This window comes from Scyliorhinus torazame, chromosome 17, assembly GCF_047496885.1.
Source record: "Scyliorhinus torazame isolate Kashiwa2021f chromosome 17, sScyTor2.1, whole genome shotgun sequence".
In the NCBI taxonomy this organism is placed as follows: domain Eukaryota; kingdom Metazoa; phylum Chordata; class Chondrichthyes; order Carcharhiniformes; family Scyliorhinidae; genus Scyliorhinus; species Scyliorhinus torazame.
The window spans coordinates 79,990,956-80,017,936 of NC_092723.1; the positions used below are offsets into that span (position 1 = coordinate 79,990,956).

General features: G+C 47.5%; 1 protein-coding gene and 1 non-coding gene across 2 annotated transcripts in view; one reads left to right on the forward strand and one right to left on the reverse strand.

Moving 5' to 3' along the window:
- LOC140393970 (leukocyte surface antigen CD53-like) overlaps positions 1–26,981 on the forward strand; it is a 164,943-nt gene that overhangs the window by 68,264 nt on the left and 69,698 nt on the right. The gene's annotated exons all lie outside the window — the stretch shown is intronic.
- Positions 18,499–18,605, reverse strand: LOC140394646 (U6 spliceosomal RNA). The gene has a single exon (XR_011935945.1). It is a non-coding gene; the product is annotated as a U6 spliceosomal RNA (small nuclear RNA).

Consider the following 26,981-nt stretch of genomic DNA (forward strand, 5'->3'; position numbering starts at 1 on the left):
ACTCCAGTGCATTATGGCACTGTGGTACGCTCCAGTGCAGTATGGCACTGTGGTACACTCTGGTGCAGTATGGCACTGTGGTACATTCCGGTGCAGTATGGCACTGTGGTACACTCCAATGCAGTATGGCACTGTGGTACACTCCAATGCAATATGGCACTGTCCAGCACTCCAATGCAGTATGGCACTGTGCTACACTCCAATACATGTCAACACTGTGCAACTCTCTGATACACTATAGTAACTCCGGTGCAGTATGGCACTGTGGTACACTCTAATGCAGTATGGCAATGTGGTACACTCCAGTGCAGTATGGCACTGTTGTACGCTCCAGTGCAGTATGGCACTGTGCTACACTCCAATGCAGCATGGCACTGTGGTACACTCCAATGCAGTATGGCACTGTGGTACACTCCAGTGCAGTATGGCACTGTGGTACGCTCCAGTGCATTGTGGCACTGTGCTACACTCCAATGCAGTATGACACTGTGGTACACTCCAGTGCATTGTGGCACTGTGCTACACTCCAAGGCAGCATGGCACTATGCTCCATTCCTGTGCAGTATGGTACTGTGCTACACTCCAATGCACTATGGCACTGTGCTACACTCTGGTGCAGTATGGCACTGCGCAGCACTCCAATGCATGTCAACACTGTGCAACACTCCGACGCAGTATAGCAATGTGCTAAACTCCAATGCCGTGTGGCACTGTGCTGCACTCCAATACAGTATGGCACTGTGGTACACTCCGGTGCAGTATGGCACTGTGGTACACTCCAGTGCAGTATGGCACTGTGGTGCACTCCAGTGCAGTATGGCACTGTGGTACACTCCAATGCAATATGGCACTGTCCAGCACTCCATTGCAGTATGGCACTGTGGTACACTATCATGCAGTATGGCACTGTTGTACACTCCAGTGCAGTATGGCACTGTCGTACACTCCAATGCAATATGGCACTGTCCAGCACTCCAATGCAGTATGGCACTGTGGTACACTATCATGCAGTATGGCACTGTTGTACACTCCAGTGCAGTATGGCACTGTGGTACACTCCAATGCAATATGGCACTGTCCAGCACTCCAATGCAGTATGGCACTGTGGTACACTCCGGTGCAGTATGGCACTGTGGTGCAATCCAGTGCAGTATGGCACTGTGGTACACTCCAGTGCAGTATGGCACTGTGGTACACTCCAATGCCGTATGGCACTGTGGTACACTCCAATGCAGTATGGCACTGTGGTACACTCCAGTGCAGTATGGCACTGTGGTACACTCCGGTGCAGTGTGGCACTGTGGTACACTCTGGTGCAGAATGGCACTGTGGTACACTCCAATGCAGTATGGCACTGTAGTACACTCCAATGCAGTATGGCACTGTGCTTCACTCAAATACATGTCAACACTCTGATGCACTATAGCACTGTGCGAAATGCCAATACCGTGTGGCACTGTGCTGCACTCCAATACAGTTTGGCACTGTGGTACACTCTGGTGCAATATGGCACTGTGGTACACTCCAGTGCAGTATGGCACTGTGGTACACTCCAGTGCAGTATGGCACTGTCCAGCACTCCAATGCAGTATGGCACTGTGGTACACTCCGGTGCAGTATGGCACTGTGGTACACTCCAATGCAGTATGGCACCGTGATACACTCCAGTGCAGTATGGCACTGTGGTACACTCCGGTGCAGTATGGCACTGTGGTGCACTCCAGTGCAGTATGGCACTGTCGTACACTCCAATGCAATATGGCACTGTCCAGCACTCCAATGCAGTATGGCACTGTGGTACACTATCATGCAGTATGGCACTGTGGTGCACTCCAGTGCAGTATGGCACTGTGGTACACTCCAGTGCAGTATGGCACTGTGGTACACTCCAATGCCGTATGGCACTGTGGTACACTCCAATGCAGTATGGCACTGTGGTTCACTCCAATGCAATATGGCACTGTCCAGCACTCCAATGCAGTATGGCACTGTGGTACACTCTGGTGCAGTATGGCACTGTGGTACACTCCAATGCAGTATGGCACTGTAGTACACTCCAATGCAGTATGGCACTGTGCTTCACTCAAATACATGTCAACACTCTGATGCACTATAGCACTGTGCGAAATGCCAATGCCGTGTGGCACTGTGCTGCACTCCAATACAGTTTGGCACTGTGGTACACTCTGGTGCAATATGGCACTGTGGTACACTCCAGTGCAGTATGGCACTGTGGTACACTCCAGTGCAGTATGGCACTGTCCAGCACTCCAATGCAGTATGGCACTGTGGTACACTCCGTTGCAGTATGGCACTGTGGTACACTCCAATGCAGTATGGCACTGTGATACACTCCAGTGCAGTATGGCACTGTGGTACACTCAGGTGCAGTATGGCACTGTGGTACACTCCAGTGCAGTATGGCACTGTGGTACACTCCAGTGCAGTATGGCACTGTGGTACACTCCAGTGCAGTATGGCACTGTGGTACACTCCAGTGCAGTATGGCACTGTGGTACACTCCAATACAATATGGCACTGTCCAGCACTCCAATGCAGTATGGCACTGTGGTACACTCCGGTGCAGTATGGCACTGTGGTACACTCCAGTGCAGTATGGCACTGTGGTACACTCCAATGCAATATGGCACTGTCCAGCATTCCAATGCAGTATGGCACTGTGGTACACTCCGGTGCAGTATGGCACTGTGGTACACTCCAATGCAGTATGGCACTGTGATACACTCCAATGCAATATGGCACTGTCCAGCACTCCAATGCAGTATGGCACTGTGCTACACTCCAATACATGTCAACACTGTGCAACTCTCTGATACACTATAGTAACTCCGGTGCAGTATGGCACTGTGCTAAACTCCAATGCAGTGTGACACTTTGCTGCACTCCAATGCAATATGGCACTGTGGTACACTCCAATGCAGTATGGCACTGTGGTACACTCCGGTGCAGTATGGCACTGTGGTACACTCCAATGCAGTATGGCACTGTGATACACTCCAATGCAATATGGCACTGTCCAGCACTCCAATGCAGTATGGCACTGTGCTACACTCCAATACATGTCAACACTGTGCAACTCTCTGATACACTATAGTAACTCCGGTGCAGTATGGCACTGTGGTACACTCCAATGCAGTATGGCACTGTGCTACACTCCAATGCACTATGGCACTGTGCTACACTCCGGTGCAGTATGGCAATGCACAGCACTCCACTGCATGTCAACACTGTGCAACACTCCAATGCAGTATAGCACTGTGCTAAACTCCAATGCAGTGTGACAACTTGCTGCACTCCAATGCAGTATGGCACTGTGCTACACTCCAATACATGTCAACACTCTGATGCACTATAGCACTGTGCGAAATGCCAATGCCGTGTGGCACTGTGCTGCACTCCAATACAGTTTGGCACTGTGGTACACTCCAGTGCAGTATGGCACTGTGGTACACTCCAATGCAATATGGCACTGTCCAGCACTCCAATGCAGTATGGCACTGTGGTACACTCCGGTGCAGTATGGCACTGTGGTACACTCCAATGCAGTATGGCACTGTGGTACACTCCAGTGCAGTATGGCACTGTCCAGCACTCCAATGCAGTATGGCACTGTGGTACACTCCGGTGCAGTATGGCACTGTGGTACACTCCAATGCAGTATGGCACCGTGATACACTCCAGTGCAGTATGGCACTGTGGTACACTCCGGTGCAGTATGGCACTGTGGTGCACTCCAGTGCAGTATGGCACTGTCGTACACTCCAATGCAATATGGCACTGTCCAGCACTCCAATGCAGTATGGCACTGTGGTACACTATCATGCAGTATGGCACTGTTGTACACTCCAGTGCAGTATGGCACTGTGGTACACTCCAATGCAATATGGCACTGTCCAGCACTCCAATGCAGTATGGCACTGTGGTACACTCCGGTGCAGTATGGCACTGTGGTGCACTCCAGTGCAGTATGGCACTGTGGTACACTCCAGTGCAGTATGGCACTGTGGTACACTCCAATGCCGTATGGCACTGTGGTACACTCCAATGCAGTATGGCACTGTGGTACACTCCAGTGCAGTATGGCACTGTGGTACACTCCGGTGCAGTATGGCACTGTGGTGCACTCCTGTGCAGTATGGCACTGTGGTACACTCCAGTGCAGTATGGCACTGTGGTACACTCCAATGCCGTATGGCACTGTAGTACACTCCAATGCAGTATGGCACTGTGGTTCACTTCAATGCAATATGGCACTGTCCAGCACTCCAATGCAGTATGGCACTGTGGTACACTCTGGTGCAGTATGGCACTGTGGTACACTCCAATGCAGTATGGCACTGTAGTACACTCCAATGCAGTATGGCACTGTGCTTCACTCAAATACATGTCAACACTCTGATGCACTATAGCACTGTGCGAAATGCCAATGCCGTGTGGCACTGTGCTGCACTCCAATACAGCTTGGCACTGTGGTACACTCTGGTGCAATATGGCACTGTGGTACACTCCAGTGCAGTATGGCACTGTGGTACACTCCAGTGCAGTATGGCACTGTCCAGCACTCCAATGCAGTATGGCACTGTGGTACACTCCGGTGCAGTATGGCACTGTGGTACACTCCAATGCAGTATGGCACTGTGATACACTCCAATGCAATATGGCACTGTCCAGCACTCCAATGCAGTATGGCACTGTGGTACACTCCGGTGCAGTATGGCACTGTGGTACACTCCAGTGCAGTATGGCACTGTGGTACACTCCAATGCAATATGGCACTGTCCAGCACTCCAATGCAGTATGGCACTGTGGTACACTCCGGTGCAGTATGGCACTGTGGTACACTCCAATGCAGTATGGCACTGTGATACACTCCAATGCAATATGGCACTGTCCAGCACTCCAATGCAGTATGGCACTGTGCTACACTCCAATACATGTCAACACTGTGCAACTCTCTGATACACTATAGTAACTCCGGTGCAGTATGGCACTGTGCTAAACTCCAATGCAGTGTGACACTTTGCTGCACTCCAATGCAATATGGCACTGTGGTACACTCCAATGCAGTATGGCACTGTGGTACACTCCGGTGCAGTATGGCAATGTGGTACACTCCAATGCAGTATGGCACTGTGATACACTCCAATGCAATATGGCACTGTCCAGCACTCCAATGCAGTAGGGCACTGTGCTACACTCCAATACATGTCAACACTGTGCAACTCTCTGATACACTATAGTAACTCCGGTGCAGTATGGCACTGTGGTACACTCCAATGCAGTATGGCACTGTGCTACACTCCAATGCACTATGGCACTGTGCTACACTCCGGTGCAGTATGGCAATGCACAGCACTCCACTGCATGTCAACACTGTGCAACACTCCAATGCAGTATAGCACTGTGCTAAACTCCAATGCAGTGTGACACTTTGCTGCACTCCAATGCAGTATGGCACTGTGCTACACTCCAATACATGTCAACACTCTGATGCACTATAGCACTATGCGAAATGCCAATGCCGTGTGGCACTGTGCTGCACTCCAATACAGTTTGGCACTGTTGTACACTCCAGTGCAGTATGGCACTGTGGTACACTCCAATGCAATATGGCACTGTGCAGCACTCCAATGCAGTATGGCACTGTGGTACACTCCGGTGCAGTATGGCACTGTGGTACACTCCAATGCAGTATGGCACTGTGATACACTCCAATGCAATATGGCACTGTCCAGCACTCCAATGCAGTATGGCACTGTGCTACACTCCAATACATGTCAACACTGTGCAACTCTCTGATACACTATAGTAACTCCGGTGCAGTATGGCACTGTGGTACACTCCAATGCAGTATGACACTGTGGTACACTCCAGTGCATTGTGGCACTGTGCTACACTCCAAGGCAGTATGGCACTATGCTCCATTCCTGTGCAGTATGGCACTGTGCTACACTCCAATGCACTATGGCACTGTGCTACACTCTGGTGCAGTATGGCAATGCACAGCACTCCAATGCATGTCAACACTGTGCAACACTCCGATGCAGTACAGCACTGTGCTAAACTCCAATGCAGTGTGACACTTTGCTGCACTCCAATGCAATATGGCACTGTGGTACACTCCGGTGCAGTATGGCACTGTGGTACACTCCAGTGCAGTATGGCACTGTGGTACACTCCAATGCAATATGGCACTGTCCATCACTCCAATGCAGTGTGGCACTGTGGTACACTCCGGTGCAGTATGGCACTGTGGTACACTCCAGTGCAGTAAGGCACTGTGGTAGACTCCAATGCAATATGGCACTGTCCAGCACTCCAATGCAGTATGGCACTGTGGTACACTCCGGTGCAGTATGGCACTGTGGTACACTCCAATGCAGTATGGCACTGTGATACACTCCAGTGCAGTATGGCACTGTGGTACACTCCAGTGCAGTATGGCACTGTGGTACACTCCAGTGCAGTATGGCACTGTGATACACTCCGGTGCAGTATGGCACTGTGGTACACTCCAATGCAGTATGGCACTGTGGTACACTCCAATGCAGTATGGCACTGTGGTACACTCCAATGCAGTATGGCACTGTGGTACACTCCAGTGCAGTATGGCACTGTGGTACACTCCGGTGCAGTGTGGCACTGTGGTACACTCCAATGCAGTATGGCACTGTGGTACACTCCAATGCAGTATGGCACTGTGATACACTCCAATGCAATATGGCACTGTCCAGCACTCCAATGCAGTATGGCACTGTGCTACACTCCAATACATGTCAACACTGTGCAACTCTCTGATACACTATAGTAACTCCGGTGCAGTATGGCACTGTGGTACACTCCAATGCAGTATGGCACTGTGCTACACTCCAATGCACTATGGCACTGTGCTACACTCCGGTGCAGTATGGCAATGCACAGCACTCCAATGCATGTCAACACTGTACAACACTCCAATGCAGTATAGCACTGTGCTAAACTCCAATGCAGTGTGACACTTTGCTGCACTCCAATGCAGTATGGCACTGTGCTTCACTCCAATACATGTCAACACTCTGATGCACTATAGCACTGTGCGAAATGCCAATGCCGTGTGGCACTGTGCTGCACTCCAATACAGTTTGGCACTGTGGTACACTCCGGTGCAGTATGGCACTGTGGTACACTCCAGTGCAGTATGGCACTGTGGTACACTCCAGTGCAGTATGGCACTGTGGTACACTCCAATGCAATATGGCACTGTGGTACACTCCGGTTCAATATGGCACTGTGGTACACTCCGGTGCAGTATGGCACTGTCCAGCACTCCAATGCAGTTTGGCACTGTGGTACACTCCGGTGCAGTATGGCACTGTGGTACACTCCAGTGCAGTATGGCACTGTGGTACACTCCAGTGCAGTATGGCACTGTGGTACACTCCAGTGCAGTATGGCACTGTGGTACACTCCAATGCAATATGGCACTGTGGTACACTCCGGTGCAGTATGGCACTGTGGTACACTCCGGTGCAGTATGGCACTGTGGTACACTCCAGTGCAGTATGGCACTGTGGTACACTCCAATGCAGTATGGCACTGTGGTACACTCCAGTGCAGTAAGGCACTGTGGTACACTCCAGTGCAATATGGCACTGTCCAGCACTCCAATGCAGTATGGCACTGTGGTACACTCCGGTGCAGTATGGCACTGTGGTACACTCCAGTGCGGTATGGCAGTGTGGTACACTCCGTTGCAGTATGGCACTGTGGTACACTCCAATGCAGTATGGCACTGTGGTACACTCCGGTGCAGTGTGGCACTGTGGTACACTCCAATGCAATATGGCACTGTGGTACACTCCAATGCAGTATGGCACTGTGGTACACTCCAGTGCAGTATGGCACTGTGGTACACTCCGGTGCAGTATGGCACTGTGGTACACTCCAATGCAGTATGGCACTGTGGTACACTCCAGTGCAGTATGGCACTGTGGTACACTCCAGTGTAGTATGGCACTGTGGTACACTCCAGTTCGGTTTGTCAGTGTGGTACACTCCGGTGCAGTATGGCACTGTTGTACACTCCAGTGCAGTATGGCACTGTGGTACACTCCAATGCAATATGACACTGTCCAGCACTCCAATGCAGTATGGCACTGTGGTACACTCTGGTGCAGTACGGCACTGTGGTACACTCTAATGCAATATGGCACTGTCCAGCACTCCAATGCAGTCTGGCACTGTGGTACACTCCAATGCAGTATGGCACTGTGGTACACTCCAATGCTGTATGGCACTGTGGTACACTCCAGTGCAGTATGGCACTGTGGTACACTCCAGTGCGGTATGGCACTGTGGTACACTCCGGTGCAGTGTGGCACTGTGGTACACTGCAATGCAGTATGGCACTGTGGTACACTCCAGTGCAGTATGGCACTGTGGTACACTCCAGTGCAGTATGGCACTGTGGTACACTCCAGTGCGGTATGGCACTGTGGTACACTCCGGTGCAGTGTGGCACTGTGGTACACTCCAATGCAATATGGCACTGTGGTACACTCCAATGCAGTATGGCACTTTGGTACACTCCAGTGCAGTATGGCACTGTGGTACACTCCGGTGCAGTATGGCACTGTGGTACACTCCAATGCAGTATGGCACTGTGGTACACTCCAGTGCAGTATGGCACTGTGGTACACTCCAGTGCGGTATGGCAGTGTGGTACACTCCGGTGCAGTATGGCACTGTGGTACACTCCAATGCAGTCTGGCACTGTGGTACACTCCAATGCAGTATGGCACTGTGGTACACTCCAGTGCAGTATGGCACTGTGGTACACTCCGGTGCAGTGTGGCACTGTGGTACACTCCAATGCAGTATGGCACTGTGGTACACTCCAATGCAGTATGGCACTGTGGTACACTCCGGTGCAATATGGCACTGTGGTACACTCCAGTGCAGTATGGCACTGTGGTACGCTCCAGTGCAGTATGGCACTGTGATACACTCTGGTGCAGTATGGCACTGTGGTACACTCCAGTGCATTATGGCACTGTGGTACGCTCCAGTGCAGTATGGCACTGTGGTACACTCTGGTGCAGTATGGCACTGTGGTACATTCCGGTGCAGTATGGCACTGTGGTACACTCCAATGCAGTATGGCACTGTGGTACACTCCAATGCAATATGGCACTGTCCAGCACTCCAATGCAGTATGGCACTGTGCTACACTCCAATACATGTCAACACTGTGCAACTCTCTGATACACTATAGTAACTCCGGTGCAGTATGGCACTGTGGTACACTCTAATGCAGTATGGCACTGTGGTACACTCCAGTGCAGTATGGCACTGTTGTACGCTCCAGTGCAGTATGGCACTGTGCTACACTCCAATGCAGCATGGCACTGTGGTACACTCCAATGCAGTATGGCACTGTGGTACACTCCAGTGCAGTATGGCACTGTGGTACGCTCCAGTGCATTGTGGCACTGTGCTACACTCCAATGCAGTATGACACTGTGGTACACTCCAGTGCATTGTGGCACTGTGCTACACTCCAAGGCAGCATGGCACTATGCTCCATTCCTTTGCAGTATGGTACTGTGCTACACTCCAATGCACTATGGCACTGTGCTACACTCCGGTGCAGTATGGCACTGCGCAGCACTCCAATGCATGTCAACACTGTGCAACACTCCGATGCAGTATAGCAATGTGCTAAACTCCAATGCAGTGTGACACTTTGCTGCACTCCAATGCAATATGGCACTGTCCAGCACTCCAATGCAGTATGGCACTGTGCTACACTCCAATACATGTCAACACTGTGCAACTCTCTGATGCACTGTAGCACTGTGCTAAATGCCAATGCCGTGTGCCACTGTGCTGCACTCCAATACAGTATGGCACTCTGCTGCACACCAATGCAGGTCAACACTGATCCGCACTCCAATGCAGTATGACACAGTGCTACACTCCAATGCAGTAAGACACTGTGCTACACTCCAATGCAATATGACACGGATACAGGGCAGCACGGTAGCACAAGTGGATAGCACTGTGGCTTCACAGCTCCAGGGTCCCAAGTTCGATTCCCCGCTGGGTCACTGTCTGTGCGGAGTTTGCACATTCTCCCCGTGTGTGCGTGGGTTTCCTCCAGGTGCTCCGTTTTCCTTCCACAGTCCAAAGACGTGCAGGTTAGGTGAATTGGCCATGATACATTGCCCTTAGTGACCAAAAAGGTTTGGAGGGGTTATTTCAGATCAGCTGTCATTTCAAACCCCGATTGCTCCCTCTGGTTGATGTAAAAGATTTTCCTGCTCGACCCATATTCCTGTTTAAATCTCAAAGTAATCCCACTGTGATTTGCTCTCCCCATAGGCCTGTTTCAGTCCCAAACTAATCCCATGTGCAATGCTCTTCCCAAATCCCTGTGTCAATCCAGAATAATCCCACTATGCTGTGCTCTTCCTATAGCCCCGTGTCAATGCCAAACTATACACATATGCTGTGCTCTTCCATATACCAGTGTCAATTGCAAACGATCCCACTGTGCTTTGCCCTCCCCATAACCCTGTGTAAATCCAGAATAATCCCACTGTGCTGTGCTCTTCCCATTTCTGTGTCAATCCAGAATAATCCCACTGTGCTTTGCTCTCCCCATAACCCTGTATAAATCCAGAATAATCCCACTGTGCTGTGCTCTTCCCATTTCTGTGTCAATCCAGAATAATCCCACTGTGCTGTGCTCATCCCATATCCCTGTGTCAATCCAGAATAATCCCACTGTGCTTTGCTCTCCCCATAACACTGTGTAAATCAAGAATAATCCCACTGTGCTGTGCTCTTCCCATTTCTGTGTCAATCCAGAATAATCCCACTGTGCTGTGCTCTTCCCATATCTCTGTGTCAATCCAGAATAATCCCACTGTGCTGTGCTCATCCCATATCCCTGTGTAAATCCAGAATAATCCCACTATGCTGTGCTCTTCCCATATCCCTGTGTCAATCCAGAATAATCCCACTATGCTGTGCTCTTCCCATATCCCTGTGTCAATCCAGAATAATCCCACTATGCTGTGCTCTTCCCATATCCCTGTGGCAATCCAGAATAATACCACTGTGCTGTGCTCTTCCCATATCCCTGTACCAAATCAGAATAATCCTACTGTGCTGTGGTCTTCCCATATCTCTGTGGCAATCCAAAATAATCCCACTGTCCTGTGCTCTTCTATTATCCCTGTGCCAATCCAGAACAATCCCACTATGCTGTGCTCTTCCCATATTCCTGTGTCAATCCAGAATAATACCACTGTTCTGTGCTCGTCACAAATCCCTGTGTCAATCCATAATAATTCCACTGTGCTGTGCTCTTCCCAAATCCTTGTATCAATCCAGAATAATCGCACTGTGCTGTGCTCTTCCCATATCCCTGTGTCAATCCAGAATAATCCCGCTGTGCTGTGCTCTTCCCATATCCCTGTGTCAATCCAAAATATTTCCACTGTCCTGTGCTCTTTCCATATCCCTGTGTCAATCCAGATTAATCCCACTGTGTTGTGCTCTTCCCATATCCCTGTGTCAATCCAGAATAATGCTGCTGTGCTGTGCTCATTCCATATCCCTGTGTCAAGCCAGAATAATCTCACTATGCTGTGCTCTTCCCATATCCCTGTGTCAATACAGAATAATCCCACTATGCTGTGCTCTTCCCATATCCCTGTGGCAATCCAGAATAATACCACTGTGCTGTGCTCTTCCCATATCCCTGTATCAATCTAGAATAATCCCACTGTGCTGTGCTCTTTCCATATCCCTGTGTCAATCCAAAATAATACCACTGTTCTGTGCTCTTCCCAAAACTCTGTGTCAATCCAAAATAACCCCACTGTGCTGTGCTCTTCCCGCATCCCTGTATCAATCCAGAATAATCGCACTGTGCTGTGCTCTTCCCATATCCCTGTGTAAATCCAGAATAATCCCACTGTGCTGTGCTCTTTCCATATCCCTGTGTCAATCCAAAATATGTCCACAGTCCTGTGCTCTTCCCATATCCCTGTGTCAATCCAGATTAATCCCACTGTGCTGTGCTCTTCCCATATTCCTGTATCAGTCCAGAATAATCCCACTCTGCTGTGCTCTTTCCACATCCCTGTGTCAATGCCAAACTAATCCCATATGCTGTGCTCTTCCCATATACCTGTGTCAATCCATAATAATCCCACTGTGCTGTACTCTTCCCACATTCCTGTGTCAATCCAGAATAATCCCACTGTGCTGAGCTCTTCCCATATCAATGTGTAAATCCAGAATAATCCTGCTGTGCTGTGCTCTTCCCATATCCCTGTATCAATCCAGAATAATCCTGCTGTGCTGTGCTCTTCCCATATCAATGTGTAAATCCAGAATAATCCTGCTGTGCTGTGCTCTTCCCATATCCCTGTGTCAATCCAGAATAATCCCGCTGTGCTGTGCTCTTCCCATATCCCTGTGTCAATCCAAAATATTTCCACTGTCCTGTGCTCTTTCCATATCCCTGTGTGAATCCAGAATAATCCCACTGTCCTGTGCTCTTTCCATATCCCTGTGTGAATCCAGAATAATCCCACTGTGCTGTGCTCTTCCCATATCAATGTGTAAATCCAGAATAATCCTGCTGTGCTGTGCTCTTTCCATATCCCTGTATCAATCCAGAATTATCCTGCTGTGCTGTGCTCTTCCCATATCAATGTGTAAATCCAGAATAATCCTGCTGTGCTGTGCTCTTCCCATATCCCTGTATCAATCCAGAATAATCCTGCTGTGCTGTGCTCTTCCCATATCTCTGTGTAAATCCAGAATAATCCTGCTGTGCTGTGCTCTTTCCATATCCCTGTATCAATCCAGAATAATCCTTCTGTGCTGTGCTCTTCCCATATCCCTGTATAAATCCAGAATAATCCCACTGTGCTGTGCTCTTCCCATATCCCTGTGTAAATTCAGAATAGTCCTGCTGTGCTGTGCTCTTCTCATATCCCTGTATCAATCCAAAATAATCCTGCTGTGCTGTGCTCTTCCCATATCCCTGTATCAATCCAGAATAATCCTGCTGTGCTGTGCTCTTCCCATATCAATGTGTAAATCCAGAATAATCCTGCTGTGCTGTACTCTTCCCATATCAATGTGTAAATCCAGAATAATCGTGCTGTGCTGTGCTCTTCCCATATCCCTGTATAAATCCAGAATAATCCCACTGTGCTGTGCTCTTCCCATATCCCTGTGTAAATTCAGAATAGTCCTGCTGTGCTGTGCTCTTCTCATATCCCTGTATCAATCCAGAATAATCCTGCTGTGCTGTGCTCTTCCCATATCCCTGTATCAATCCAGAATAATTCTGCTGTGCTGTGCTCTTCCCATATCAATGTGTAAATCCAGAATAATCCTGCTGTGCTGTACTCTTCCCATATCAATGTGTAAATCCAGAATAATCCTGCTGTGCTGTGTGCTTCCCATATCCCTGTATCAATCCAGAATAATCCTGCTGTGCTGTGCTCTTCCCATATCCCTGTCTAAATCCAGAATAATCCTGCTGTGCTGTGCTCTTCCCATATCCCTGTATCAATCCAGAATAATCCTGCTGTGCTGTGCTCTTCCCATATCCCTGTGTAAATCCAGAATAATCCCACTGTGCTGTGCTCTTCCCATATCCCTGTGTAAATCCAGAATAATTCCACGGTGCTGTGCTCTTCCCATATTCCTGTGTAAATCCAGAATAATCCTGCTGTGCTGTGCTCTTCCCATATCCCTGTGTAAATCCAGAATAATCCCACTGTGCTGTGCTCTTCCCATATCCCTGTGTAAATCCAGAATAATTCTGCTGTGCTGTGCTTTTCCCATATCCCTGTGTAAATCCAGAATAATTCTGCTGTGCTGTACTCTTCCCATATCAATGTGTAAATCCAGAATAGTCCTGCTGTGCTGTGCTCTTCCCATATCAATGTGTAAATCCAGAATAATCCTGCTGTGCTGTGCTCTTCCCACATCCCTGTGTAAATCCAGAATAATCCTGCTGTGCTGTGTTCTTCCCATATCCCTGTGTAAATCCAGAATAATTCTGCTGTGCTGTACTCCTCCCTGATCAATGTGTAAATCCAGAATAATCCTGCTGTGCTGTGCTCTTCCCATATCCCTGTGTAAATCCAGAATAATTCTGCTGTGCTGTACGCTTCCCATATCAATGGGTAAATCCAGAATAATCCTGCTGTGCTCTGCTCTTCCCATATCCCTGTGTAAATCCAGAATAATCCTGCTGTGCCGTGCTCTTCCCATATCCCGGTGTAAATCCAGAATAATTCTGCTATGCTGTACTCTTCCCATATCCCTGTATCAATCCAGAATAATCCTGCTGTGCTGTGCTCTTCCCATATCAATGTGTAAATCCAGAATAATCCTGCTGTGCTGTGCTCTTCCCATATCCCTGTATCAATCCAGAATAATCCTGCTGTGCTGTGCTCTTCCCATATCAATGTGTAAATCCAGAATAATCCTGCTGTGCTGTGCTCTTCCCATATCCCTGTATCAATCCAGAATAATCCCACTGTGGTGTGCTCTTCCCATTTCAATGGGTAAATCCAGAATAATCCTGCTGTGCTGTGCTCTCCCCATATTCCTGTGTAAATCCAGAATAATCCTGCTGTGCTGTGCTCTTCCCATATCCCTGTGTAAATCCAGAATAATCCTGCTGTGCTGTGCTCTTCCCATATCCCTGTGTAAATTCAGAATAATCCTGCTGCGCTGTGCTCTTCCCATATCCCTGTGTAAATCCAGAATAATCCCACTGTGCTGTGCTCTTCCCATATCCCTATGTAAATCCAGAATAATTCTGCTGTGCTGTACTCTTCCCATATCAATGTGTAAATCCAGAATACTCCTGCAGTGCTGTGCTCTTCCCATATCCCTGTATCAATCCAGCACAATCCTGCTGTGCTGTGCTCTTCCCATTTCAATGGGTAAATCCAGAATAATCCCACTGTGCTGTGCTCCCATAACCCTGCACCAATCCAGAATAATCCTGCTGTGCTGTGCTCCCATATCCCTGCATCAATCCAGAATAATCCTGCTGTGCTGTGCTCGTTCCATATCCCAGTGTAAATCCCGAATAATTCTGCTGTGCTGTACTCTTCCCATATCAATGTGTAAATCCAGAATAGTCCTGCTGTGCTGTACTCTTCCCATATCAATGTGTAAATCCAGAATAATTCTGCTGTGCTGTACTCTTCCCATATCAATGTGTAAATCCAGAATAGTCCTGCAGTGCTGTGCTCTTCCCATATCCCTGTATCAATCCAGCACAATCCTGCTGTGCTGTGCTCTTCCCATTTCAATGGGTAAATCCAGAATAATCCCACTGTGCTGTGCTCCCATATCCCTGCACCAATCCAGAATAATCCTGCTGTGCTGTGCTCCCATATCCCTGCATCAATCCAGAATAATCCTGCTGTGCTGTGCTCTTTCCATATCCCAGTGTAAATCCCGAATAATTCTGCTGTGCTGTACTCTTCCCATATCAATGTGTAAATCCAGAATAGTCCTGCTGTGCTGTACTCTTCCCATATCAATGTGTAAATCCAGAATAATCCTGCTGTGCTGTGCTCTTCCCATATCAATGTGTAAATCCAGAATAATTCTGCTGTGCTGTGCTCTTCCCATATCCCTGTGAAAATCCAGAATAATCCCACTGTGCTGTGCTCTTCCCATATCAATGTGTATATCCAGAATAATCCAACTGTGCTGTGCTCTTCCCATATCAATGTGTAAATCCAGAATAATCCCACTGTGCTGTGTTCTTCCCATATCAATGTGTAAATCCAGAATAATCCTGCTGTGCTGTGCTCTTCCCATATCAATGTGTAAATCCAGAATAATCCTGCTGTGCTGTGCTCTTCCCATATCCATGTATCAATCCAGAATAATCCTGCTGTGCTGTGCTCTTCCCATATCAATGTGTAAATCCAGAATAATCCCACTGTGCTGTGCTCTTCCCATATCCCTGTATCAATCCAAAATAGCCCTGCTGTGCTGTACTCTTCCCATACTCCTGTATCAATCCAGAATAATCCCACTGTGCTGTGCTCTTCCCATATCCCTGTGTCAATCCAAAATATTCCCACTGAGCTGGGCTAGTCCCACATTCCTATGTCAATCCAGAATAATCCTGCTATGCAGCGCTCTTCCCATATCTCTGTGTACATCCAGAATAATTCTGCTGTGCTGTGCTCTTCCCATATCTCTGTGTACATCCAGAATAATCCTGCTGTGCTGTGCTCTTCCCATATCAATGTGTACATCCAGAATAAACCTGCTGTGCTGTGCTCTTCCCATATCAATGTGTAAATCCAGAATTACCCTGCTCTGCTGTGCTCTTCCCATATCTCTGTGTCAATCTAGAATAATCCTGCTGTGCTGTGCTCTTCCCATATCTCTGTGTTCACCAGAATAATTCTGCTGTGCTGTGCTCTTCCCATATCAATGTGTAAATCCAGAATAATTCTGCTGTGCTGTGCTCTTCCCATATCCCTGTGTCAATCCAGAATGATCCTGCTGTGCTCATCCCATATCTCTGTGTACATCCAGAACAATCCTGCTGTGCTGTGCTCTTCCCATATCCCTGTATCAATCCAGAATAATCCCACTGTGCTGTGCTCTTCCCATATCCCTGTATCAATCCAAAATATTCCCACTATGCTGTGTTCTTCCCATATTCCTGTATCAATCCAGAATACTCCCACTGTGCTGTGCTCTTCCCATATCGCTTTGTCAATCCACAATAATCGCACAATGCTGTGCTCTTCCCATATCTCTGTGTATATTCAGAATGATCGCACAGTGCTGTGCTTTTCCCATATTCCTCTGTCAATCCACAATAATCCCACTGTGCTGTGCTCTTCCCATATCCCTGTGTCAATCCAGAATAATCCCACAATGTTGTGCATTCCCCATATCAATGCGTAAATCCAGAATAATCCCTCTGTGCTGTGCTCTTCCCATTTCCCTGTGTAAATCCAGAATAATCCTGCTGTGCTGTGCTCATCCCATATCCCTGTGCCAATCCAGAACAATCCCACTTTGCTGTGCTCTTCCCATATCCGTGTGTCAATCCAGAATTATCTCACTGTGCTGTGCTCTTCCCATATTCCTGTAATAATCCAGAATAATCCCACTATGCTGTGCTCTTCCCATATCCCTGTGTCAATCCAGAATAATCCCACTTGACCATGCTCTTCCCATATCCCTGTGTCAATCCGGAATAATATCACTGTGCTGTGCTCTTCCCATATCCCTGTGTAAATCCAGAATAATCCCACTGTGTTGTGCTCTTCCTATATCCCTGTGTCAATCCTGAATAATCCCACTGTGGCGTGCTTTTCCCATATCCCTGTGTCAATGTAGAATAATCCCACTTGACCATGCTCTTCCCATATCCCTGTGTCAATCCAGAATAATATCACTGTGCTGTGCTCTTCCCATATCCCTGTGTAAATCCAGAATAATCCCACTGTGTTGTGCTCTTCCAATATCCCTGTGTCAATCCTGAATAATCCCACTGTGGCGTGCTTTTCCCATATCCCTGTGTCAATGTAGAATAATACTGCTGTGCTCTTCCCATATTCATCTGTCAATTCAGAATAATCCCACTGTGCTGTGCTCTTCTCATATCCCTGTGTTAATCCAGAAGAATCCCACTGTGCTGTGCTCTTCCCATATCCCTGTGTCAATCCAGAAAATACCCACTGTGTTGCTTGCTCCCCAAATTTCTATGTAATTCACAAACTAATCCCACTGTGTTGTGCTCTTGCCATAATTCCTGTGTCAATCCCAACACTAATATCATTGTGCTGTGCTCATCAATATCCCAGTGTCAATCCCAATCTAATCCCACTGTGCTATGCAATCCCCAAATCTTTGTGTCAATCCAGAATAATCCAATTGTGCTGTGTTCTTTCCTTAGCACTGTGTCAACTCCAGAAATAATCCCACTGTGCTGTGTGCTCGCAAATCCCTATGCCAATCCCAATCTAATCCCACTATGTCCTCCCTGTGTCCTTCCAAATTAATCTCTACTTGTCTGATTTCTTTCTGTAACTCTGTATTCTCCACTGATTGAAATATTTAGAAACTGTTTTCCCACAAATGTGCAATGATCTCAACTGTTGTGACAAATCAGCAATGTTCCTACAACTCTGCATTAAATATCCCTCCTAACCCCACTTTGTGATCTTTTTAAATCGATTTTGTGTGTCACTGACTGACTAGTCAGAGGACTTTCTGGTGATGTACTGGTTACTCGTGGGGGCACCACATCTTTAAACTTTGAAATGTTCCGAATACAAAGGGTTAATGTCATATCATAATTAACCACTAGATGGAGCTAGATGCAGACCTATATAAAGCACTGACTCAGACTTCTGGGAGAAGGCTGGAAAGGAGAGCATAGGAGCAGTGAGAGAGTTCAGAGTGCAGTTATAGATATTTTTCCCAAATTTGTGTGTCATCCTTGCGCAGGGACCATGCTAATCTTCTCTGTATCATTCCAGTTTTAGTGGATGTGCTGCCGAAGCGAGCGCAATACAGTTATAGATAGTGTTGAGTGTAGATTGCAGATTACTAGTTTGCTATAGGAGTAAGTGGTCGCACTTTAATAAGTAGTGTAAATAAATGTTAGCTTTATTATTGAACTTAGCTTCTGTGGTCTTTGTGAACACTGCAACATCTGTCCTGAGAACAGGAATCGCAAAGAACACCACAGCTGGCACCTGTGCCGAGAATGGGTTCTAAAATGTTTGCACTCTTCTCAGAGAGTCTTGTACAGGATGGTATCTCTCTCATTGAGTGTACAGGTATTTTCAATATTTCTTCATTGGCAAAGCCTGTACTTGTTGCTCACCCATAATTTGAACTGCGTGGTTGGCCAGGCCACTTCAAGGGTAGTTAAGAGTCAACCTCATTGCTGTGGGTCTGAAGTTTCCTGTAGGCCAGACCAGCTACGCACAGCAGATTTCCTCCCCTCCAGGAGTTGGAGTGAACCAGATTGATTTTTACAAAACATTTGCTCCAGTTGTCACGGCAAGACTATTTTTTTATTCCAGATATGAATTTAAATTCTACACATTGTCATGGTGGGATTTATGATGGGATAATCAGCCTGAGGTCAGGGTCTAATTACGTTACCATCACACCACAATCTCTGCCGAGTGCTTGTAGCCAACATGCAGTGCACTGACATAACGATGATAATCAGTGTGCCATGCTCATTTAAAGCTATCACTGCCATTTCCAACTGCGCACTCCAGCCAATAGCCTGTCTTGAGCTAGAATTAGATTCCAACACCTAAATTAAAAATCAGACGGCAGCTGTAAAGCACCACGGGTCACCCTGAGATTATGAACAGTGCTATTGAAATGCAGGTCTCTCTTTCAGTCACTGTTCTGTTCACCTTTCACACAGCTGAACTTGACATTGAAAGTGAATGGAAGGCACCTACATCACAGGTGATGGGTGCCTGGGGTGATGGGTGCCTGGGGTGATGGGTGCCTGGGGTGATGGGTGCCTGGGGTGATGGGCGCCTGGGGTGATGGGCGCCTGGGGTGATGGGCGCCTGGGGTGATGGGCGCCTGGGGTGATGGGCGCCTGGGGTGATGGGCGCCTGGGTGATGGGTGATGGGTGCCTGGGTGATGGGTGCCTGGGTGATGGGTGCCTGGGTGATGGGTGCCTGGGTGATGGGTGCCTGGGTGATGAGTGCCTGGATGGGGTTTCCTTTCTCATTACTGTGGAATACAAAAATGCCACCCAGGGGAGGAAGAGAAATAGATAGATATTTTCATTCAGCCAGAGGTCAGATCCATATCCACTAATCTTTTTTCATATTGTTCTTGGGCTGTAAGTGTCCATAACAAGGCAATATTTATTACTTATTCCAAATTACCCAACGTCTTTGACAAAGAGTCATCCAGACTCGAAACGTTGTCTCCCTTCTCTCTCGACCGATGCTGTCAGACCTGCTGAGACTAGCCAGCATTTTCTGCTATTGTTTCAGATTCCAGCATCTGCAGTAATTTGCTTTTACCGAACTGTGTGGCTTGTTCAGTCAATGAAGTGGAAATTAAGCATACAAAACATAGATCGGGGCCTACAACCACATGTAGATTCAGATTGGGTCAGGACATTCCTGAAAGGACATTAGTGAATTAATTTATATAACCTGACACCTTCTTTTCTACCATGACTGGTATTTAGTTCCAATTTTTAAAGTGTTTATTTTATTCTTCTACGAGATGTGGGCGTCGCCGGCTAGGCCAGCATTTGTTGCCCATCCCTAATTGCCCAATCAAAGGTTATTGCAGAAAATACAAGTCAAGGAATAGGGGTAACATAATGGGATTGGCTGGCTAATAGGGAACAGAGAGTTGGCATGAATGGATCTTTTCTGTTTGGCAGTGTGTAACGAGTGGTGTGCCACAGCGATCAGTGCTGGGGCCTCAACAGGGACTGAGGGTGCGGTCGCTAAATTTACTGGTGATACAACGATAAGAAAGTAAGTTATGAAGAGGATGAAAGGAGGCTACAAAGGGACATGGGTAGGTTATGTAAGTGGGGAAACATGTGGCAAATGGAGTATAATGTGGACAAATATGAAATTGACCATTTTGACAGGAAGAATAAAAAGAAGCTAATTAGCTAAATGGTGAGAGATTGCAGACTTCTGAGGGGCAGAGGGATCTGGGTGTCCCAGTGCATGAATCACGAAAGGCTGCTAACCAGGTACAGCAAGTAATTTGGAAAGCTGATAGAATGTTATTGTTTATTGTGAGGGAGATTAAACACAACGATAGGGAGGTTATCATTCAATTATACAGGGCATTTCTGAGACCACATCTGGAGTATTGTGCAATATTGGTCTCCTTATTTAAGGAAAGATGTAACTGCATTGGATGCAGTTCATGGAAGGTTTACTAGACTAATACCAGGAATGGGCGGGTTGTCTTATGAGGAAAGATTGGACAAACTGGGCTTGTTTTCATAGAATTTACAGTGCAGAAGGAGGCCATTCGACTCATCGAGTCTGCACCAGCCCTTGGATAGAGCACCCTACTAAAGCCCATGCCTACACCCTATCCATGTAACCCAGTAGCCCCACCTAACCTTTTTTCGACACTAATGGCAATTTAGCATGGCCAATCCACCTGATCTGCACACCTTTGGACTGTGGGAGGAAACCGGAGCACCCGGAGGAAACCCACAAAGACACGGGGAGAACGTGCAGACTCCGCACAGATAGTAAACCAGCGGGGAATCGAACCTGGGACCCTGGAGATGTGAAGCAACTGTGCTAACCACTCTGCTCCCATGTTGCCCAAACTGGAGTTTCACTGGAGTTTAGAAGAGTAAAAGGCAACTTGATCGAAACCTTTAAGATTCTGAGGGGTATTGGCAGTGTGGATGTGGAGAGGATGTTTCCCCTTGTGGGAGAATCTAGAACTAGAGGTCACTGTTTAAAAATAAGAGATCGCTCATTTCAGATGGAGATGAGAATTTATTTCTCTTGAGGGTCGTGAGTCTCTGGAACTCTCTTCCTCAAATGGCAGTGGAAGCAGAATCTTTGAGCATGTTTTCGCCAGAGCTGTATAGATTCTTGATTAACAAGGGGGTGAAAGGTTATCGGGGTCAGCAGGAATGTGGGGTTGAGGTTACAATCAGATCAGCCATGAATGGGCTTATTGAAGGGGGGAGCAGGCTAGAGGGGCCGAGTGGCCTACTCCTGCTCCTAATTCGTATGTTTGTCTGCCCTTGAGAAGGTGCCGGTTGGGTTACCAAGTCTCCCGGAACGGCCAGGAGTCTACCAGAATGAGCGTCAGTCTCCCAGTGGTCAAAGAAACCATCCAAGAGATTTTAAGAAAATGTTATAAATAAATTATTCCAATAATTCGTCGTCAGCAACTACCAGGAAAGGGAAAGACCCTGCAACTCTCATCATTGTGAGACAGTGCCACAATGGCACGACATCCAGACCAGTAACCACCCGGCTCCCAATCAATATCAGACCTTAAACAAATAAAAATCCCAGAGAACTCCAATTGGCTGGGATTTTGGCAGGCTGTGAAGGAATTGGTGCGTTTCAAACTTCATTCGGGGATCAGTCGCAAGCAGCGAGCGTTAGTCTGATTGCAATGGGCGCGAGTGGGAGTGAGATCACTTCATTTCGTTAAAAACACAAATAGAGAGAGAAAGGGCAGCACTGTAGCACAGTTGCCTCACAGCTCCAGGATCCCAGGTTCGATTCCCGGCTTGGGTTACTCTCTGTGCGGAGTCTGCACGTTCTCCCCGTGTCTGCGTGGGTTTCCTCTGGGTGCTCTGGTTTCCTCCCACAGTCCAAAGATGTGCAGGTTAGGTGGATTGACCATGATAAATTGCCCTTAATGTCCTAAAAAATGGTGAGGTAGGGTTACTGGGCTATGGGGATAGGGTGGAGGTATTGGCTTAAGTAAGGTGCTCTTTCCAAGAGCCGGTGCAGACTCGATGGGCCAAATGACCTCCTTCTGCGCTGTAAATTCTATGATTATTTTCAGCAGCTTTTAATACCCCTGTCTGGAGGAATGGTGTCAGGACCTGCATCGAGCCCCTTCAAAGCCAGTGAAGTTTTTTTTCCTCGAATCGTTGGTGATTATTCACACTCACTGCAAATTTGTTCCAGTTGCCTGATTAAAGTTGGTTTGATTTCCTTTCTTCCGTTTCCTTAGAACTCTCTCCAGCAACACCACCAGCATTCCGTGTCACCACTTTCACTGATATCTCCTGGAATATCTATACTGGGCAGCATGGTAGCATTGTGGATAGCACAATTGCTTCACAGCTCCAGGGTCCCAGGTTCGATTCCGGCTTGGGTCACTGTCTGTGTGGAGTCTGCACATCCTCCCAGTGTGTGTGTGGGTTTCCTCCGGGTGCTCCGGTTTCCTCCCACAGTCCAAAGATGTGCAGGTTAGGTGGATTGGCCATGATAAATTGTCCTTAGTGTCCAAAATTGCCCATAGTGTTGGGTGGGGTTACTGGGTTACGGGGATGGGGTGGAGGTGTTGACCTTGAGTAGGGTGCTCTTTCCAAGAGCCGGTGCAGACTCGATGGGCCGAATGGCCTCCTTCTGCACTGTAAATTCTATGGCCAAATTCTAATATGTCCAGCCAGAGTTGGCAACCCTAAGTGGTGGTGAGCTGCCTTCTTGAACTTCTGAAGTCCATGTGGTGTAGGTATTCCCGATGTGCTGTTAGTGAGGCAGTTCCAGGATTTTAGTGACAGTGAAGGAGCAGCCAATATATTTCCAAGTTAGGATGGTGAATGGCTTGGAGAGGAGCCTCCCGGTGGTGGTGTTCCCAGGTATTTCCCTCGTTCTTCTCAATGGTAGTGGTCGTGGGTGTAGAAGGTGCTGCCGAAGTAACCCCCTGAGTTCCTACAGTGCATCTTGTAGATGGTCCACACTGTTGCTACTGTGAATTGGTGGTGGAGGGTTTGTATGTTTGTGGAAGGGGTGCCAAACAAACGAGCTGCTTTGTCCTGGATGGCGTTGAGCTTCTTGAGTGTTGGTTGAGCTGCACTCATCCAGGCAAGTGGAGACTATTCCATCACAATCCTGACCTGTGCCTTTTTGATGGTGGACAGGCTTTGGAAAGTCAGGAGGTGAGTTGCTCACTGCAGCATTCCCAGCCTTTGACCTGCTCTTGTAGCCATAGTATTTATATGGCTGGTCCAGTACAGTTTCAGGTCAATGGGAATGCTCAGAATATGGATAGTGGAGGATTCAGCAATGGTAATGCCATTAAATGTAAAAGGGGAGACAATTAGATTTTCTCTTGTTGGAGATGGACATTGCCTGGCACTTGTGTGGCTCATCTGTTAATTACCATTTATCAGTCCAAGCCTGCATATTGTCCAGGTCTTGCTGCATTTGGACAAGCGAGTGCTTCGGTATCTGAGGAGTCACAAATGTTGCTCAACATCGACAAACATCCCCACTACTGACCTTATGATGGTGGGAAGGTCATCATAAGATGGTTGGGCCTAGGACACTACCCTGAGAAACTCCTGCAGTGATGTCCTGGGATTGAGTTAATTGACCTCAAACAACCATTACTTTGTGCCAGCGATGACTCTAGCCAGTATAGAATTTCCACCTTCCATCATTTTACAGATGATCGAGGGTAGATTGTTGGGGCAGTAATTGGCCGGGTTGGATTAGTCCTGCGTTTTGTGTACATCGGAACATCGAAAATAAAAGCAGGAGGAGGCCATTCAGCATCTGAGCCAGCTCCACCATTCATTAAGATAGTGGCTGATCATCAGCTTCAATATCCATATATTTCCCCCCATATCCCTTGATATCTTTAGCCCCAAGAGCTATATCTAATTCCTTTTTGAAATTACACAGCGTTTTGGTCTCAGCTACTTTTTGTGGTTCCACAGAATTCCACAGATTCACCACTCTCTGGGTGGAGAAATTTCTCCACACTTCAGTCCTAAAAGGTTTACCCCTTACCCTCAAACTATGACCCCTGGTTTTGGACTCCCCCACCATCGGGAACATTCTTTCTGAATCTTCCCTGTCTAATCCCGTTAGAGTTCTGTAAGTTTCTTTGAGATCCCATCTCACTCTTCTAAACTCCAATGAATATAATCCTAACTGATTTAGTCTCTCCTCATATGACAGTCCCGCCATCCCAGAAATCAGCCTGGTAAACCTTTGTTGCACTCCCTACATAGCAAGAACATCCTTCCTCAGATAAGGACACCAAAACTGCACACACTATTCTAAGTGTGGCCTCATCAATACCCATGTAATTGCGGTAAAACATCTCTATTGCTATACTCAAATCCTCTTGCTATGAAGGCCAGCACACCATTTGCCTTCTTTACTGCCTGCTGTACCTGCGCACTTATTTTCAGCGACTGATGCACGAGGACAACAAGGTCTCGCTGAGAATCCACCTCTCTCAATTTACACCTGTAATGACTTAGACCAGGCCTTTGAGATTGAGCAATTAAATACAAGTTCCCTGATTGGGGAATCAGGGAACCTCTTCTTTGTATAGAACAGGGAGTGTCAGATCCCCTGCACTCCCAGCGTAGATAGAAAGCCGAATGCACATGGTCATACTGCTGTTGGTTTTGTTAATAAAAGGGATTCTGGTGAAGGGACTTCTGCCTCCGTGGACTTATTACAACACCCATTCAAATAATAATCTGCCTTCCTCTTTTTGCTTCCAAAGCAGATAACCTCACATTTCCCCATGTTATACTTCACCTGCCATGCATGTGTCCAGTCACTCAGCCTGTCCAAATCCCGCTGAAGCATCTCTGCATCCTCCTCACAGCTCACCCTCCCACCCAACTTTGTATCATCTGCAAATTTGGAGATAATACATTTAGTTTCCTTGTCCAAATCATTAATATATAATGTGAACAGGGTCCCAGCACAGATCCCTGTGGAAACCCTCTAGTCACTGCCTGCCAATCAGAAAAAGACCCATTTATTCCAACTTTTGCTTTGTTTTGCTAATCAGCTTTCCATCCATCTCACATGACATACCTGGGTAATTTTCCACATTGCTGGGTAGATGCCAGTGTTGTGCTGTACTGAAACAGCTTGTCCATGGGCAAGATTATTTCTGAAGCAGACGTCTTCAGTACAATTGCTGGAATATCTTCTGGGCCCATAGCCTTTGCAGTGTTCGCTGCCTTCAGCCATTTCTTGATACCACATGGGGTGAATCAAATTGATTGAAAACTGGTAATTGTGAAGCTGGGGACCTGCGGAGGAAGATGAGATGTCCAAAGGTGTCCTGGGTAGGTGGGGTTAAGGGGATAGGATTGGGGGGGGGGGGCGCTAAGTAGGGTGCTCTTTCATAGGGCTGGTGCAGACTTGATGGGCTGAATGACCTCCTTCTGCACTGTAGGGATTTTATGGAGATGGAACTTGGCACTTCGGAATGTAGATGATTACAAATACTTCAGCCTTCTGTTTAGCACTGATGTGCTGTGTTATATATATGGGGTTGTTGTTGTGTTGCTGCATCGTCACTTTAAGAGTCTCGTCACGTATATAGTTCTTGACGCCGTTGGTTGCCTTGCGTGCTTTGCCTCAATCTCGATCAAGCCTTTGTGGAGTTAACAGCTATTCAATAAGCTGCATTGGTATTTACATTCAACCCCACGAGCTATAACTTCACATTCATTTCGTCCAGAACAGGACAGGATGGAAAGAAAATGTTGGGCTCCCCCATCATTGAGGATGAGCAGATTTGTGGCGCCTCCTCCTCCAGCGAGTTCTTTAATTGTCCAGCATGATTCATGTACAGGACTGCAGAGCTTAGATCTGATCCACTGGTTGTGGGATCACTTAGCTCTGTCTGTTGCATGCTGCTTATGGTGTTTGTCACACAAGTAGTCCTGTGTGTATCTTCACCACGTGCAGGTCAATTTTAGGTATGCCTGACGTTGCTCCTGGCATATGCTCCTGCACGATTCACTGAACTGAGTTCTGTTAATATTTGCAAACTGTGAGGGCTCGGTTCAATTCAAGGATTGGCATCAGGATTACGGTTAGGATTAGCGTTACAGTTGCAATTGAGATAGAAACATAGAAAATAGGAGCAGGGGTTTGCCATTTGGCCCTTCAAGCCTGCTCCATCATTTAATATGATCATGGCTGATCCTCTATCTCAACACCATACTCCTGTTCTTTCCCCATATCCCTTGACACCTTTAGAGTCTATAACAATCAATTTCCTTCTTAAATATATTCAGTGTCTTGACCTCCACAACCTTCGGGATAGAGAATTCCACAGGTTCACCATCCTCTGCGTGAAAAGGTTTCTCGTCATCTCAGTCCTAAATGGCCTACCCAGTATCCTGACACAGTGACCCCTTGTTCTAGACCCCCAGCCGGAGGAACCA